Raw genomic sequence first — 16938 nt, 5'->3', positions numbered from 1 at the left:
ACACACACACACACACACACACACACACACACACAGTCCCTCAGCATGGAAGTGAAAACAAGTGTTTTTCACAGTTGCCTTAAGAATCGCCACCAAGGATTTGTTTCACATGATTCACATTTGTTTCACATGATTCACATGATAATAATAAACTTAAAAGAAAAACCTGTATGTGTTGAAAATCCATACAAATTATTGTTAGACCAGAGGTTTGTGCATATTGTGTATATCCTCAAAACAATATACTGTATATACTGTTATTTATTAACATATATTAACATATTAATCTATATTACTATGTACTATAAAATACTATTATAGTCAATGCTTTAAATTACAGCAGCCGTAACTCAGTTTTATTTAACAAAGTCAGTAAATCTGTCGTTATTTCCTTTACCTGAAATGACCTGAACTCAATTAAGACATTGTGTGTGTGTGTGTGTGTGTGTGTGTGTGTGTGTGTGTGTGTGTGTGTGTGTGTGTGTGTGTGTGTGTGTGTGTGTGTGTGTGTGTGTGTGTGTTGCTGTGTGTGTGTGTGTGTGTGTGTGTGTGTGTGTGCTTGTGTGTGTGCTTGTGTGTGTGTAAACGCACTAATATGAGTATTCTTTCAGCAAAAACTAAAGGTTTATTATGTCTTTCAGGTGGCTATTAAAAACAGTTTATCACAGTTTCAATCATAAGAGCATTTCATTTATGGTGCTTTATAATGGTTGACAATAACATCTTCCAATTCATATCCCCCTAATAACATTGTGCATTTAGGGCAAAATGTGAGCAAGCGGAGCAAATGTTTTCAGTACATTTCATGACAATCTAATTTGGGAGTTTTTCCATTTGCCGATTGTTAATCAGTCAGTGAGCGTTCTTCCTCCCATGCTGCGCGTTTCTGTTTGTACCTTTCTTTATTTTTAGAAAAGGCAATAAACAGCACATTAAGAAGAATGGCTTCAATTGAATCTGGATCTATGAATGAGAATTTCTACAAGGACAGATTAAATCAATGCCTCCTGACACAAACATACTCTTTTTGTACAAAATGATATTGATGGAAGTGAACTTTCCTGGAGGCTATTACAGTGCTTCAATTTGCTTAAAAGAAGAATCATACGAAGCTGTTTTCTCGAGGGGATACTGAATGCTTGATGTGCTTTCTTATACTGATGCTTGAGTGGTTTCTAATGCCCATTCATCCTCAACAACAAGGCTTTATGGGCAAAGGCAGAGGGTTTTACACAGCAAAGGGTTAAGCAGGAAAGTATAATATGTGAGAATGAAACTCGACTGTCATCTGAAACAGCTTTATAAGAGGTTAGAAATGGGATTTTCAATGACAGCACTATCAGCACATCGACGTTGTCTTCAGTCAGTGTTCCTTCTAATTCGACTCTCTCGCTCTCCATGCCTGTCAGTCTTGCTTCATCTCTTGACAGAGTACATCACCATAATAGAGGTCTACTTCGAGAGGTTATTTAGCAGGATTCAAACCTGCATTATGTAACTGGATCATGATTTTCCATCACTCAGTCAGCAGGTGGCCAGGTTGTTGCCATACATTTGCATATTTTTGTCTTTTTTCTCTCAAAATTATTTGGATATGTTTCACTGAGGAACAGGTGCCAAATAGGACAAGATATAAATAAATTGGTCTAAAAGGTAAATTAAGCAGCAAGTCATGTAATATTGCATCTGCCCCCGTGAAAATAATTCACTAACATTTACTTATTTTTAATTGTTTAATTATTTTTAACATTGGCTTGTTTTTATTTGTAGCCATTTCCATTTTCAAGATCACATTATGTAATGAGGAAACATTCGATTTTTAAAGTCAGAATGAACCAAAAATTACGACTGACTTTTCTTCAATATTGTGATGTGTATCCAACTTAGTGAACAAGAAAAAGAATGTAGGATCGACTTTGTTGGTATTTCGTCCATTTGGGAATTGATTCCCAAAGATTATTGCGAGGACACATGAATTACGATGCACAATAAATCATTGATAAATACTCAATAAAAACAAGAAGTCAATTTTGATTTCATGTTGACTTCATATAACAGCATTACACATCATTAGAGGTTACTAAGATTATACTAGAAGTTTGAGATTAAATGTAATCTTTTTGAATCTTGTAAACAAATTTAACGAGAAAAATTTGAATCCTTTAGAAATAAAAAATATTGGAAAATCCCAATAACTACATCAGCAGGTTTGAGATAACTTCATAGATTAGTTTACCCCGAAATGAAAGTCTGTTATTATTTACATACCGTCATGTCTCTCCAAACAACATTTGGAGCTTATATGGTTCATGCTTCAGGAAAACAAAAGTAAACATTTTTGAAGTATCATGCAGCTTTTCAGTGAATAGCAATTTCAGTCTGTTCCTCAGGCTATCATGTGGATTCAAAAGACTTGGAATATTTATGGAGATTTTTTTTTTTTACTATAAACGTTTGTATGGCATGCCATGAGCTGAATAACAATTCTCAAACATCTTTGCGTAAACTATCACTTCAGACTCACACTGCACTGTACAGGAATATAAGGAGATGTCAGTCTGCTTTGTGATTACATTTCTGTAATGTTCAACCAACTGAGATAACCAGATTAGTCAGATAAGCACATCATGTTTGGCCTTGAATTAAAATAAATAAAATAAGAAAATAAACAAAGGACAGAAAACTCCCTCCACCCACTTCAGATCTCTCTGCAAGCAAACTCAAAATAACAGACTGTAAACAGAGTGTTTTAAGGCCACTGTATTACGTCATATAGAACACACACTATATGTGTAATGTGTGCTGGAGAGGAAGCTCGCTGCATATCCTACATTCCTCACTGCTAACGGGGGATGAAACGGAAATCTGTGACACACTGAACATCCCCTCTTACCATGACCTGCAGGTACGCTACCAAAAGTCTGGGATCAGTCCGATTTTTTTGTTATTGAAAGGTCTCCTGTGCTCATCAAGGCTGCATTTATTTGTTCCAAAATAGTGAAAATAGTAATATTATTTATTTATTTTTATGGTGGCAAAGCTGAATTTTCAGCAGCCATAACTTCAGTCTTTAGTGTTACATTATTCTAAATAAATATTTCTAATATGTTGATTTGGTGCTCAGCAAACATTTCGTATTATTATGAACGTTAAAAGCAGTTGTGCTTTGCAATCTGTGGCGAAGCATGCGAGAGACAATGAGCGTTTGACACAACAGGCACTCTGCTATTTTCAATCTACATGCTGCTGCGCCTTGGTAATACTATTAGAAAACATGGAATTAGTTTCTGTTATGCTGATGATACTCAGTTATACATTTCATCACATCCAGATGGATTCTCTAAATTATCTAAGTTGACAGAGTGTGTTAAAGATATAAAATACTGGATGACCTGTAATTTTCTTCTATTAAATTCAGATAAGACTGAGGTATTACTTATTTCGCCAAAATCCTGTACACAGAATCTCTTATGTAAGGGATAATGTACATCCAGCAGGTTGTTCTCTCAAAATAAACCAACGCTTGAAGTGGTCTTCCATCAGCCTGAAGGGGGTTATTTTGAAAGAACAACCGGCGGGATGTACATTATCCCGTTCATTACACGGCTACCTTGCCAAATAAGTATGCAGTACGGTATGCAGTCATACCACTTATTACACAGCATTTCGCCACATAAATAACTATGGAGATAAGAGATATTGATTTCAGATTAAACTGTTTTAAAATCGTACTTGTTAGTATATTATAATCCAACACTGTAAAAAATGGTCACAAAATGGCAGCAGCTGTGTTTGTATGAAACAAGAGAGAGAGTCCATGATACTGGATGGCATAATTATATAACTGTACACAAAATATTGATTCGACTGCATTAATAATTTATTAGCTCACCAAATGCAAAACTTCCACGAAGAAAAAACTTTCCTAGCAAGCGTATAGCACTGCTGAGTCACCCGGATGAGCCTGCGTTATCTGTTTTGAGTGGTTGTTATCCGGGAATAACATACTGCTGGATGGCGTGATTGACCAATCAGAATCAAGTATTCCACAGAGCAGTGTAATAAAATACAATATGCATCTAGAAGGATGTACGGTTACTTCATACTCTACAGTTAAAACCTGGGTGTTAACTTGAATTGGACATCAACTTGTCTTTCAAAAATCATATTTTGTACGTTGCAAAAGCAGCCTCATTCCACCTCAGAAACATTGCTAAGTTACGGAACACATGCTATCTGTTTCTGATGCAGAAAAGCTAGTTAATGCATTCATGAACTCTAGACTAGATTACTGTAATGCATTATTAGCTGGTTGTACTGCATCATCACATCAGTAAACAAGCTATGATTGGTCCAAAATGCAGCTGCTAGAGTTCTGACTAGGTCAAGAAAATATGATCATATAACACCAATTTTATCATCCCTGCACTGGTTACCTATTAAGTTCCGTAGCAATTCCAAAGTATTGCTACTGACCTATAAGGCCCTAAACGGTTATGCGTGTATTTAACCGATCTTCTATCACCCTACGATCCATCATACTCTTTAAGATCACAAAACTCTGCGCTTTTGGTAGTACCTAGGATATATAAATCCACTAAAGGAGGGAGAGTGTTTTCACATTTGGCTCCTACACCCTGAAAAAGCCTGATAATGTCGGGGCTCAGACTCTCTCTCCCTCTTTAAATCTAGATATTAACATCTCGTAATTTCTCAAAGTCTTGTTTATTTCTTAATGTAAAAATCATGTTTCAAAAGGCAAAAAAATATGTCTGAACCTTCAAAATTAACATGGAAAATCAGTGTGAGATGTCTATGCAGTAAACTACACTGAAATCCCATTCGGAGGGTCCATATACAGGTCCTTCTCAAAAAATTAGCATATTGTGATAAAGTTCCATATTTTCCATAATGTAATGATAAAAATTAAAGTTTCATATATTTTAGATTCATTGCACACCAACTGAAATATTTCAGGTCTTTTATTGTTTTAATACTGATGATTTTGGCATGCAGCTCATGAAAACCCAAAATTCCTATCTCAAAAAATTAGCATATTTCGTCCGACCAATAAAAGAAGTGTTTTTAATACAAAAAAAAGTCAACCTTCAAATAATTATGTTCAGTTATGCAATCAATACTTGGTAGGGATTCCTTTTGGAGAAATGACTGCTTCAATGCGGCGTGGCATGGAGGCAATCAGCCTGTGGCACTGCTGAGGTGTTATGGAGACCCAGGATGCTTCGATAGCGGCCTTAAGCTCATCCAGAGTGTTGGGTCTTGCGTCTCTCAACTTTCTCTTCACAATATCCCACAGATTCTCTATGGGGTTCAGGTCAGGAGAGTTGGCAGGCCAATTGTGCACAGTAATACCATGGTCAGTGAACCATTTACCAGTGGTTTTGGCACTGTGAGCAGGTGCCAGGTCGTGCTGAAAAATGAAATCTTCATCTCCATAAAGCTTTTCAGCAGATGGAAGCATGAAGTGCTCCAAAATCTCCTGATAGCTAGCTGCATTGACCCTGCCCTTGATTAAACACAGTGGACCAACACCAGCAGCTGACATGGCACCCAGGTCAGGCGCTTCTGACGCTGTTTCTGGTTCAAAAGTGGCTTGACCTGGGGAATGCGGCACCTGTAGCCCATTTCCTGCACACGCCTGTGCACGGTGGCTCTGGATGTTTCTACTCAAGACTCAGTCCACTGCTTCCGCAGGTCCCCCAAGGTCTGGAATCTGTCCTTCTCCACAATCTTCCTCAGGGTCGGGTCACCTCTTCTCGTTGTGCAGCGTTTTTTGCCACACTTTTTCTCACAGACTTCCCACTGAGGTGCCTTGATACAGCACTCTGGGAACAGCCTATTTGTTCAGAAATGTCTTTCTGTGTCTTACCCTCTTGCTTGAGGGTGTCAATGATGGCCTTCTGGACAGCAGTCAGGTCGGCAGTCTTACCCATGATTGCGGTTTTGAGTAATGAAACAGGCTGGGAGTTTTTAAAAGCCTCAGGAATCTTTTGCAGGTGTTTAGAGTTAATTAGTTGATTCAGATGATTAGGTTAATAGCTCGTTTAGAGACCCTTTTCATGATATGCTCATTTTTTGAGATAGGAATTTTGGGTTTTCATGAGCTGTATGCCAAAATCATCAGTATTAAAACAATAAAAGACCTGAAATATTTCAGTTGGTGTGCAATGAATCTAAAATATATGAAAGTTTAATTTTTATAATTACATCATGGAAAATAAATGAACTTTATCACAATATGCTAATTTTTTGAGAAGGACCTGTATATCTTCAAGCCCAATTATCTCTAGAGGGATTCAAGCGAGAGCACTGGTGTAAACAGATGTGAAAGATAAAACATGGACTAGGAGACCAGCTAATTTCGGAGATTTACTGTACTACTTTGTCTATCTTTTACCCCCACACCCTCAAACACTGGCATGCAACAAGTTCAGCAATGAAATACAGCCATAGACCACCATTGAAACAAATGTGAAAGAGATGTGTGTTCACACTGCCAATGAAACATGACACGGGCAGACATACTACACAATGTTCTACTGAATGTACATTCATTGCAGCTACAACGCCTTAGTTGCGTCAAAACAGTGCTTCTGTTTGAGACCCTGTCAGTTTTGCCCAAGGCTCGCAAGTCACTATTAATGGTTCTTTTATAAGGTTCTGACTGTATTCATGAGCAGGGCATATACCAAACCCTTACACCACCATCATAAGTTATGATGTATTTAGCAGAATATTCTCCAGTCGTGCTCAAAAGACCAGATAAGCTTCCCACAGCTGATTAATTTCCCGCATGGAATCAGAGCCCAGAAATATTCTCAGAAAGCTTTGAAAATGTCCGCAGAACTTTTTATGTTGCAACCGCATTTTGCAGAAACTTTCTTTAACATTTTACTGTATTTAAATTTGTTTCACGAAATTTGGAAGCAGTTTTCCCTCATTGTCAGCACAGATTATATGTGGGCTGCTGACTGGTTCTTCTTAAAGTCAATCCATTGGGAATTGTTTGGATTGTGAAATCTGGGCATTAAATACAATAACTGTGCCAGACCAGACCAAATGCAAGTTTGCTAAAACAACTATTAGTTAACATTATAGTCTGTGTAAGTGACTTCAGCTGAAAAGGAAAGTTATATCAGAGGAAGAGCAAGTTACATTTTCATTGAAGATGTCTTAAAGATTTTTTTAATTTGTATTAAAATATACAAATGAATCAGTCGTAATAAGACCAAGACTGTGCATCAAAAAAGTACAATGCCATTCAAATGTTTGGGGTTGGTACGATATGTTTTTGAAAGAAGTCTCTTATGCTCATCAAGGCTGCAATTATTTGATCAAAAAAACGGTAAAGATTAAAAGACAATAAAGATAGTAATATTATGAAATATCATTACAACTCAAAAATATTTTTCAACTTGAAAAGAATTACCCAATAATAAAATATTTAATTAGCACGGTCTGATAGAGAGTTAACATTGCATAAGTCAGGGGTGTCCAAACTCTGTCCTGGAGCTCCCACTTTCCTCAACACACCTGTATGGAAGTTTATAGTATGCCTAGTAAGCAGAGCATGTGAGCGGAGCGGAGCGGGGAGCGGAGCGGTAATACTTCCTCCTGAGCGGAGAGCACCTTTCTGAAGATTCCGCTCCGCTCGCTCCGTCCGCTCAGCGCCGCTCGCTCTACTCAGAATGCCCTATTGTGATTTGGTAGTTCGAGAATCGGTTAATTACCTAAAGCAATAGTGGGTTGGTTATGGAGTTCAAATATTGTTTTAAGGAAGTTGCGAGCCTTATGCATAACAGGCATCTTGTTTGTGTGTGCGCACGCACGCACACACGTTTTAATATGCCTGTTTTGCAACTGCAGTTATGTTCACGGAAATAAAATAACGAAAATCAAATATACCCTTTCAGTTATTGCATTAAATAAGCAAGTTTGCCAAAGGGCTAGACATGTTTTTTAATTAAGTTAATTTAATGCATTTAAATGAATAAAAAGAACAGACTTTTATTCAGAATCACCCCGAAATAACTTCTATTTACAATCCTAGCTACTGTAAATTATACATTTATTCGAGATATTCATTACAAAGTACAAACAGAAAGCAAGTAGCCTACAGAGACATTTTATGTCTGAGCGGGATCTGAACGGGATTTGTTTTACCGGTGAGCGTGAGCGATTCATCAGTGGAGCGTTCGCTTGGGACGCGAGCGACTGAGTGGAGCGCACGCGCATAGAGCGGAATATTGAGCTGAGCGTCACACCGCTCCGCTCACATGCTCTGCTAGTAAGACATGGGCAGCATCCAAAATCACCCCCTATACCCTTAAATAGGGCACTTTTTGAGGGTACAGCCATTTGTAGTGGTGTCAGAAACCATAGTAGACGTTATCGAGTGCACTCATTCAATCCCATAACGCACCGCAATAACGAGTGTACAACTGATGTACGCTCAATGACTAGAGAATACCCATAATGCACTGTGAGGGTCATGCTAAATGAAGTTCCACATCTCCCCAGAAGATGGTGAATAATCCATCCATTTTCCAAAACGCTGGTCCAATGTGGTATACAGCGTAATATCTTACAGGTATAGGCCTAAATTCCTTTTTGATTTGTTATTAAAAAGTTTAAGAAGGTTTATTTACATTTACCGGTACATTTATTCATTTGGCAGATGCTTTTATCCAAAGTGGCTTACATTGCATTTTCAAGGTACACATTTTACAGTCTTATCAGTTCTTTGCTTTCCCTGGGAATCAAACCCATGACCTTGGCGTTGCAAGCGCCAACGCTCTACTGTTTGAGCTACAGGACAGTTTAATTGTTTAAAAGTCTAATTGGCAGCCCTTCCAGTGCACTCAGTGTCCAGATTCACTCACTCGTTTTCATTCACTCCCTCAAGTGGACTATATTAGTGGAGTAATTCATGTAAGGAATAGTGAATGGGTGTATAGGGGGTGATTTTCGTACACAGCCCTTGATTAGCTGATCACTGTGATCAGGTGTGTTTATTTGGGTTGTGTTGGAGCTAAACTCTGCAGGACAGTGGCCCTCCAGGAGCAGGGTTGGACACCCCTGGCGTTAGATAAAGAAAGACTACTTGCATTTCAAAATTATTATAAACTAGTGACTGTTCGTTTCTAGGATAAACAAAATTCTTATTTGGATTAGCGCCTTATGAAATTGGTACAAGTAATGGACAATGTCCCTTTGTGTCAGTGTGGTAATTTGACAACAACAACAAAAAAGTATTCTAGTTAATGAAAAACCACGGGGAACTTTTTTGGGCCTTATGGGGTGTCCCTCAGTTCAAACACTGACACCGTACACAGCTTAGAGCACACAACTGCAGTAATGAACCAGGCTCGACTGCTCACAATTCAGAAGAACACAGAGGTAAAAAATATATTTTATCAAGCAAAGGAATGTTATTGTTTGACTGCTGCTCTGGCTAGTAATCTTAAGGAGTAAAATAACTATGTTTCAACTCCAAGCATGGATTAAAGGACTTTTGTAGCCATTTCATTTAAAGTGGAATTACTACAGCAATATTCCACTGCGGAAAGAACAGAAAACACTTCTGAAGTACATCTAAAGACTGGATTAATAGTCTACATGACGTACGATTACTCAGACTTTTATCCTTATATACAGTCTAGAAGAGACAACAATAGTTGATGAAAGTCTACGCCAGTCTGCAGATTTTGGGTGGTCGGAGCTGACAGATTTTTACAGAAAATTGCATAGTGTATGATTGGCACAGACTGATTGATTCCATCCAGTCAGAGGATATCAAACCACGTTTGATATTTGGAGCCGATTTTAGAACACATATCGTATAGTGTATGGCACGTCATCGGCCTTAAATTTGATCAAAAGCACAAGATCACAATGTGATTCCAAACCTTAAGAGGCACAAAAAGGCTTAATCTGTGTTGACCTGCATCACCAAATATCATAGAGGAATAAAAAACTGCATGCTGAGTCCTTGAAAAGATGGCAGAGAACTGAACTGGCACCAGCTAAACAGACCTTTGGATTCTCATGTGGCAATACAGCATTTTAATAGCATAACCCAAGATCATTTCACAAGAAAATCACTCTGAGAAATTATATCAGTATGTCCTCGAACCCTGTAGTGCTTTTCTTATTGGTCGTCGATTCGCCGTTTGTCTAACAGAAGTGAGAAAGGTCCACTGGGTAGTGTTAGAAAGAACACGATCATTCTCACCATTAATGACAATAAACCATAGCTGAGCCAGAACTAATAATGAGAAGAACGGCAGTTTAGACAGCATGACCATCTCTAAAGGTGATGATACACAGGGCAACTTTTTGAGCAATGTTGCTGGGCAATCTTGCCGAGTGATTGTTGCTTGGGCACTTTCCAATTGAAAATGGGCAATACATTTCTATCTGGATAATTTAGACTGGTAGGGTCTACATTGCCCTGCAACATTGCTCAAAAAGTTGCCCTGTGTATCATCATCTTAACAGTATGGAGAAGCAACTCTGTCTACCCTTTCTAATTTAAGACAGTCATGTGCTGCAATGTGTTGCATAAACACAGTCAGTAAACTAACCTGCTTTCATTTCGTATAGTCTGCAAAATACAACAATAGAGAGCAGTCAAAGAGCCTTTAAAGTACACAGAGCTTAACTTAGAAATCAAAGGCCTGGTTTCACAGACAAGGCTTAGACTAAGCCAGGACTAGGCCTTAGTTAAGCTAGGATATTTAAGCATTTATAAACGTGCCTTAAAAAACATTACTGGTTTGCATCTTGAGACAAAACAATGACACTGACATATAAGATGTCAGTGCAAGTTGTGCTTTAGTTAAGACAGATCAAACATGCATTTTATTCTGGGACTACTTTAAGCCTTGTCTGTGAAACCGGGCAAGAGAGTGCGATAATTTAACAGAGTGGGACTCATACTGTAAAGACTGTTCATTTATTGAAAATTTCAATCCAGTTAATTAGACCTTATGGTGATAAATCAATCAAAATAACCATGATTAATCAAATAAAGATAATTTAAGGCACTATAGATGTGTAAATCACTGAATAGACATTACCAAAAATATAATTAAAACAGTCCTTAAAATGAAAGTCGACTCTTAGAGAGGCACCAAAGTAAACAAAATTTTAATTATAATTATTTTGATATATGGTCGATAACCAATACAAGGGGCTGACATTAAACTTGTATACAATCTTGTCTAAATAAAGTACAAAATAAAACACTGAAATCAATCATTTTAAAAGATACAAATCAATTTAGGCATAACAACTTTATGAGGTACAGTATGAAATATGTAGATTTAACAGTGTTAATAAATGTTTAGTGATCTTAAAAATTAACTTTAAGTGAGTGTTGGATCGTGGTGGGCATGAGCATGCACAATTAAATATACAACATGGCCTTCTATCAACTGACACTGATAAAAATTTTTTTTAAAAAATTAACAAAATTCTAATATCGGCCAATAACTTATATGGTTTTAACATATTATGTCATGTCATTTCAATGAGTTGAAATCATGTCCTGATCCAATTGACATGCTACTGAGTTTGACAGAGCTTAATTTGTTTTCAGAATATTCCTATACACACAGATGTCAGCTAGTCTGCGTGATTCATTGCGTCATGCCAAACAAAAGTAGGTTGTGTAGAATTCAAGTCAGAACAACTCAAATCAAACCATGCAATTAATGAAATCCCAAACGACACCCTCTGAAACCTGATAAGGCCAAGCATGAGCTTCAGGGGCTTAGATGCTTTTGGCAGATACTAATTTGCCTATTTACAAATCTTTAGCCCCAAAATGTGTAACATTCTCCTCTTCTTGCTTTAACCATATTAAAACCTTGGCTAAAATCAAAGGGATTGTTTTCAGCCTTGCAACAATGCAGTCTCTAAAAGCCTGGGCTGCCTAGGCGTAGTAATTCAATCTGTGAGAAATCCAGGAGAGGACATCTGTTCATTCTGTGGCACAGCAGTGCCCTGCTGACATAACAGTGTTGGAGGAAATTAATCTAGAAGCTCAACTAGATCCTCACTCTGAGGGACCAATCAATCAGAAGAACACAGTAACCTTTTCTCAGAACACATCACTTTGTGACAGATGCTTGATATAAAAATATAACATGACTATATTTTTATTAAAAATATTAGTCACCACCTTCAGTGCTGTACATGAGCAGGCTTTGGGAATCTGTAACCAGAAAACCCCCATGCAGTGCTGTGTCAGTGTTTTCCCGTCAGAACACACTGACACAGCACTGCATGGGGGTTTTCTGGTTACAGATTCCCAAAGACTGCTCTGCCACTTACCATTATATACCCAGACCAGAACAAAAGGCTTGTACAAATATTTTTTAGAGTTGTTTTGGGTCAATTCGTGTACCCCAGGAGGTAACACCTGGTTTCAGGGGAGAGGGGAGAATTATCAGATATCTTGAAGAGACACCACCCAAAGAGGAGAACAGGATTCTCCTAAGTTTTCAATCTTTCTCATAATACCAATGACTGCAATGAAGTTAAGACCATTTTTCCAATCGCACTGAGACATTTAAAATGATACCAAACATGAAAAAGAAAAAACAATAGATTCACAAGATACATCATATATGATATACAGACATTCTCAGTGAACTTTGTGTCCAAAGATTTTACCTTTTTGAACTTTTACCAAGTCCAAAAAGAAATATATATGGAGCTGGTTATGTAATTCAAACGTCAAAATGTATTAGTTCACAAATCATGCACTACGGTAAAAGTGTTTTGAGGTCATAACATAGTATTGCGCAAAGAACCATGCAAAATTAAACTTTATTAATCAATAATCTCATCACTGTTATCATAATTTGTGTAAAAGGGAATAAAAGTTGTTGGTGCTTTTAATGCCTCTAGTGTTCATTTCAGCTGGAAACTGAAATGTATTGGTACATACACGTTTTGAGTATTTCCAATGAGCCTTTGTTGATACTATCAACAAAGAAATCGCATGAAAAATGTAAATGCAAAGAAATAAATATCGGGAATCGCAAACCGATTCCTGTAGAACAGGAGCAAAAAGTATTGTGTCGACTACAATCAATCATATCACATTCTAAGGCCTGTAGCCCACACTAAGATATTGAACATGCTGCACAGTCTATGACTGAAGGGAACACACATTATTAGCGAACAAACGACTCTGTCCTAATCAGACATTCAACTCACTACTATTAACATCATCAATAATAAATCACCTTTTTCACTGCAGTATTTTCTACCAAACTGTCCATCACCATAGGAACATACAGCAATTGAAGATTCTTTGGTCCGAGTATCTGAAAATATGGTGTCGTCACAGTTTCACAGGACAGTGTTTGATAAATCAACCCAGTGATAGAATAAGACCGGACAGAAAGCAGGTCACCATCTGCTGGTCTTACCCAGAGTGCTGTGCTCTCGAGGACTAGCAACAGAGTGGTTTGCCTCTTTGCGGTGACATTAAATCATCATCATCACTATCGGTTTGATGAGTAAAAACAAACTGATCATATTGAGTTGAGGTGCACTTCCCAGCCTCATCGAATGAAAGCAAGGTAAAAGCTGAAATAGCCTAATGAATAATGACTCTTTTTACAGGTCACTTCATTTCATTGCCACCCAGAAATGTCATCTATTATGAAGATTTTTCATGCAGCTCACCATAATCAATCTTAGACTTAACTTTGCACACAACAAGAAGGTGTTTTCTTCCATATTTCACCTGTGAAATCTGAGACATGAGACATCTGAAATGAACAAAAAGCAATTCTGGTCCAGTGTACATAAGATTTAGTGCTCTTTCAAGCCCCCAATTTCAAAACAAAGCAAATTATCAGTATATGCACTTTATATAACATGCATAACCCCTGCTTCCTTATGTTACCATGGTAACAGAATCAGGAAGAACGGGATTCCGTTTCTTCTTCCTCCTTTGAGTAATAAATTCCCACACATTCACCACCCACACCTGTCTCCAGAATGAAGACCAGGAAAACACAAACGACTACAACCGCTGTATTGCGCGTTATGATCAACAACGGCAGCAGCTTAAAAAGTGCTATGGATTTTGGATCGCAGCAGTGTTGTTTTTCTCATAAATCAGCTGCTTGAGGAATCACCTCGAAGCCTATAGGTGACCATGATGGTTATTTGAGTTGAGCTGTTACGTGACAAACCACATACGAAACAAATGGTAGAAAAAAAGAATGGTGTGAATATGACAGGAAACCAGGACATAAAACAGCCAGAAGTTACCAAAACATTTCCTTGCACCTGTCCTTGTACTTGCCGTTTTACTAAGACTGTAAGCAACAATTACTCTCTAACCTTAAGCAGAGCAAGTAACACATCAGACAGGGAGCGAAGACTTCCAAGAAATCATTTACAATGCCAAGAACATGATTGCATGCAGAAAGACTACTAGTAAATACTTGAAAGCATAACAAAGCTCAGATGCTGGTAGTTTGAGAGGAGAAAAGGGTTCAATGTCTTTGTTGACACAACTGTGCGGCTCTTTTCCAAAAGCTTCTTGTGTAGAAATGCCATGAGTGTGCAAGGCTTTTTTATATTATTACAGTTTAAAATTCAGCCCCTGCTTTGCTCAAAAGCTGTGCAAAGACAGTGGATTAAAAAGCATTCCCAAGAGTATACAGTGCAGTAGACTTTAAAAAAAACAACTCATTTATCTTTTCAAACCATGTCTAGAATTTTTATATAATATTATGTCCTGTTGGCCAGTAGTCATCAACAGATAAACAAGCATTGTATGCACATGAAGTTAAAAAACACGTTTTGGGTACAATTGAAGATGACTTACAGAAAGTACACTCTTAAACAAAGGTTTGAAAAAGGGGTTTTCGCAGCAATGCCATAGAAGAACCATTTTTGGTTCCTCAATGAGCCTTTCACTGAGCAGTCCTTAACAGAACATTTTTTTCCTCTTTGTGTGAAGAACATTTTAATAATTCAAAGAACCTTTTTCCACCATAAAGAACTGTTAGTACGATTAAAATGTTCAATGGAAGTTAATGGTTGTTTATGGATCCATTGATGCCAATAAACCTTTATTTTTAAGAGTTTGTGGAATAAATCAAACACTCCAATAGCTGTCATTCCAAAAAATGCCATTTCTGACCCTCATATTTGTGTTATTATATGCATTTTTCTTCAAATATAAAAAATACAGTAATTGAGATTGTCTTTTTGACTTGTTTTCAACTTCTCTTTGCTTTAATAGCAATCATGCACATTATATATAGTATATAATTCATAACAAACACTGTTACCATCAACTGTCAACTTCGTAACAAATTTATGAAATTAAAGGATACCATGATTATTAGCCTTTTAAAAATCACTTATTTGTAAAAAGGCTATGTCCCAACTCCCAACATTTATAGCCTATTTCCTTTCAGTTTGAGATGGCAGCAATTTCCTCAAATCTTTAACATTTACTTTAAAACCCTTTTTCAGCATAAAAAGAAGACCCATTCAGCGGAACGACCAAATTAATAACATGACAAATAATAAATAAACATGACAAATAATGATAAATAACAGATAGACAAACCTGTGCGCATTACTGACTGTAGTGTGAGGGAATCTGTCTCACCGACGTCCAGAGCCGCGCGAGACGCACCGGTTGGTGACAATTATTAAAGACAGATATGTGTTTCAAGCAACTGAGAAAGTGTGATATTACACAACACAAGTCTTGCCAATCCAATCTTACGTTTTAAAAGAGGTGCTTCTAAAGGAAACGTTCATAACTGTAAAAACTGTCCGTTTTGTGCAGTAGTAAGTTGTCGCGTGCTCGAGCGCGCGCGCATGCCTTCAGTAGCCTACTCCAAGCTGTTTGTATACTCCATATACTTTATAAAACACATGTTGAGCAGTGTTGAGCGTGGTCTGTTGTTCAAGAGTGAATTAAAATGAACTTCCTACTGGAAGAAAACGCACTACTTTTTTGTCATTCCTGCGACACCGCGTGCGTTTCTATAATATGTTTGCTCGGTTATAATTCAAATGAGAATAGCCAGAACTCCTGTGCATAACAATGTAAGATGGATAGATGTAGCGTCCGCACAAAGATGTTTAACCTGTAATAAAAATCCAAAATAACAAAATAAATATATTTCTCACCAGTTTAGTTGAAAGAAGCTTCGGAGGTCTTCTGCGTGTCTGTAGTGCTATTTTCGGTATGCGGTCGGATTATTCTCTTGATAAATTTACATTGCAGTGCTCTTTGGGTTTGCAAACAACCAAGACTCCGACGGATCTATAAATTTACCGTAATATCACATATACACAGTATCAGCACAGCGCTGTCTACCGTAATACACAGAGCGCTCGTATAGCCTACACGTGACATGCAGATTGCTCACGGAATTCTTTATCTTTATATCTTTATAGTCTAAAAAGTGATTTGTTAAGATTTTTATAGCTTAAACAAGATTGTAAAAATAGTGTTGACTTCCAAACAAGGCTGTAACTGTGTCCTTGATTACAGGGAAACATATTGTAAGGATAAGAACCTCGGAAAACATATTGATCAACAAGCGCCTGCGTGGTTTCAGCAGCACTGCTTCCCTATGTATTTTCAAACACCTTCATTAATACCAGTGGTGTAGATAGATCAACAAATAGCTCGAACTGCTATATATGGAAGCCCAATTTCGCCCTAATAGCCTAATGCTTTGGCAAATCTCTATTATGAAATGAAAAGTCATAATTCTGACATTACAAGTAATGTAAAGTCTCCTTGGGTTCTTGAAAGGAAATATATAAATACAATGTATTATTATTCAAATTAAAATGGATTAGCCCACTGTCATAATTACGATGACATTCTGTAATTATGACATAGCCAACTAA

The 16938-nt window shown here is 37.4% G+C and overlaps 1 protein-coding gene across 4 annotated transcripts in view; it reads right to left on the bottom strand.

The window, feature by feature from the left end:
* The window catches only part of tp53i11b (tumor protein p53 inducible protein 11b), a 67825-nt gene extending 51465 nt beyond the window's left edge, over nucleotides 1–16360 (bottom strand). For 2 of the 4 annotated variants that reach the window (XM_077194490.1, XM_077194489.1), the window contains exon 1: nucleotides 16207–16360. The gene's annotated coding sequence lies outside the window, so the exon portion shown is untranslated. Of the gene's footprint in view, nucleotides 1–15634; nucleotides 16098–16206 lie in introns of those variants that run through there. The other 2 variants (XM_077194492.1, XM_077194491.1) reach the window with 2 other exon arrangements.
* Between the last annotated feature and the right edge of the window lie 578 nt (nucleotides 16361–16938).

The sequence above is a fragment of the Siphateles boraxobius genome, unplaced genomic scaffold (genome assembly GCF_051911475.1).
Source record: "Siphateles boraxobius isolate OS27281-9 unplaced genomic scaffold, OSU_SipBor_1 32, whole genome shotgun sequence".
NCBI lineage: Eukaryota > Metazoa > Chordata > Actinopteri > Cypriniformes > Leuciscidae > Siphateles > Siphateles boraxobius.
This window is presented reverse-complemented; position numbering and strand designations above follow the sequence as displayed.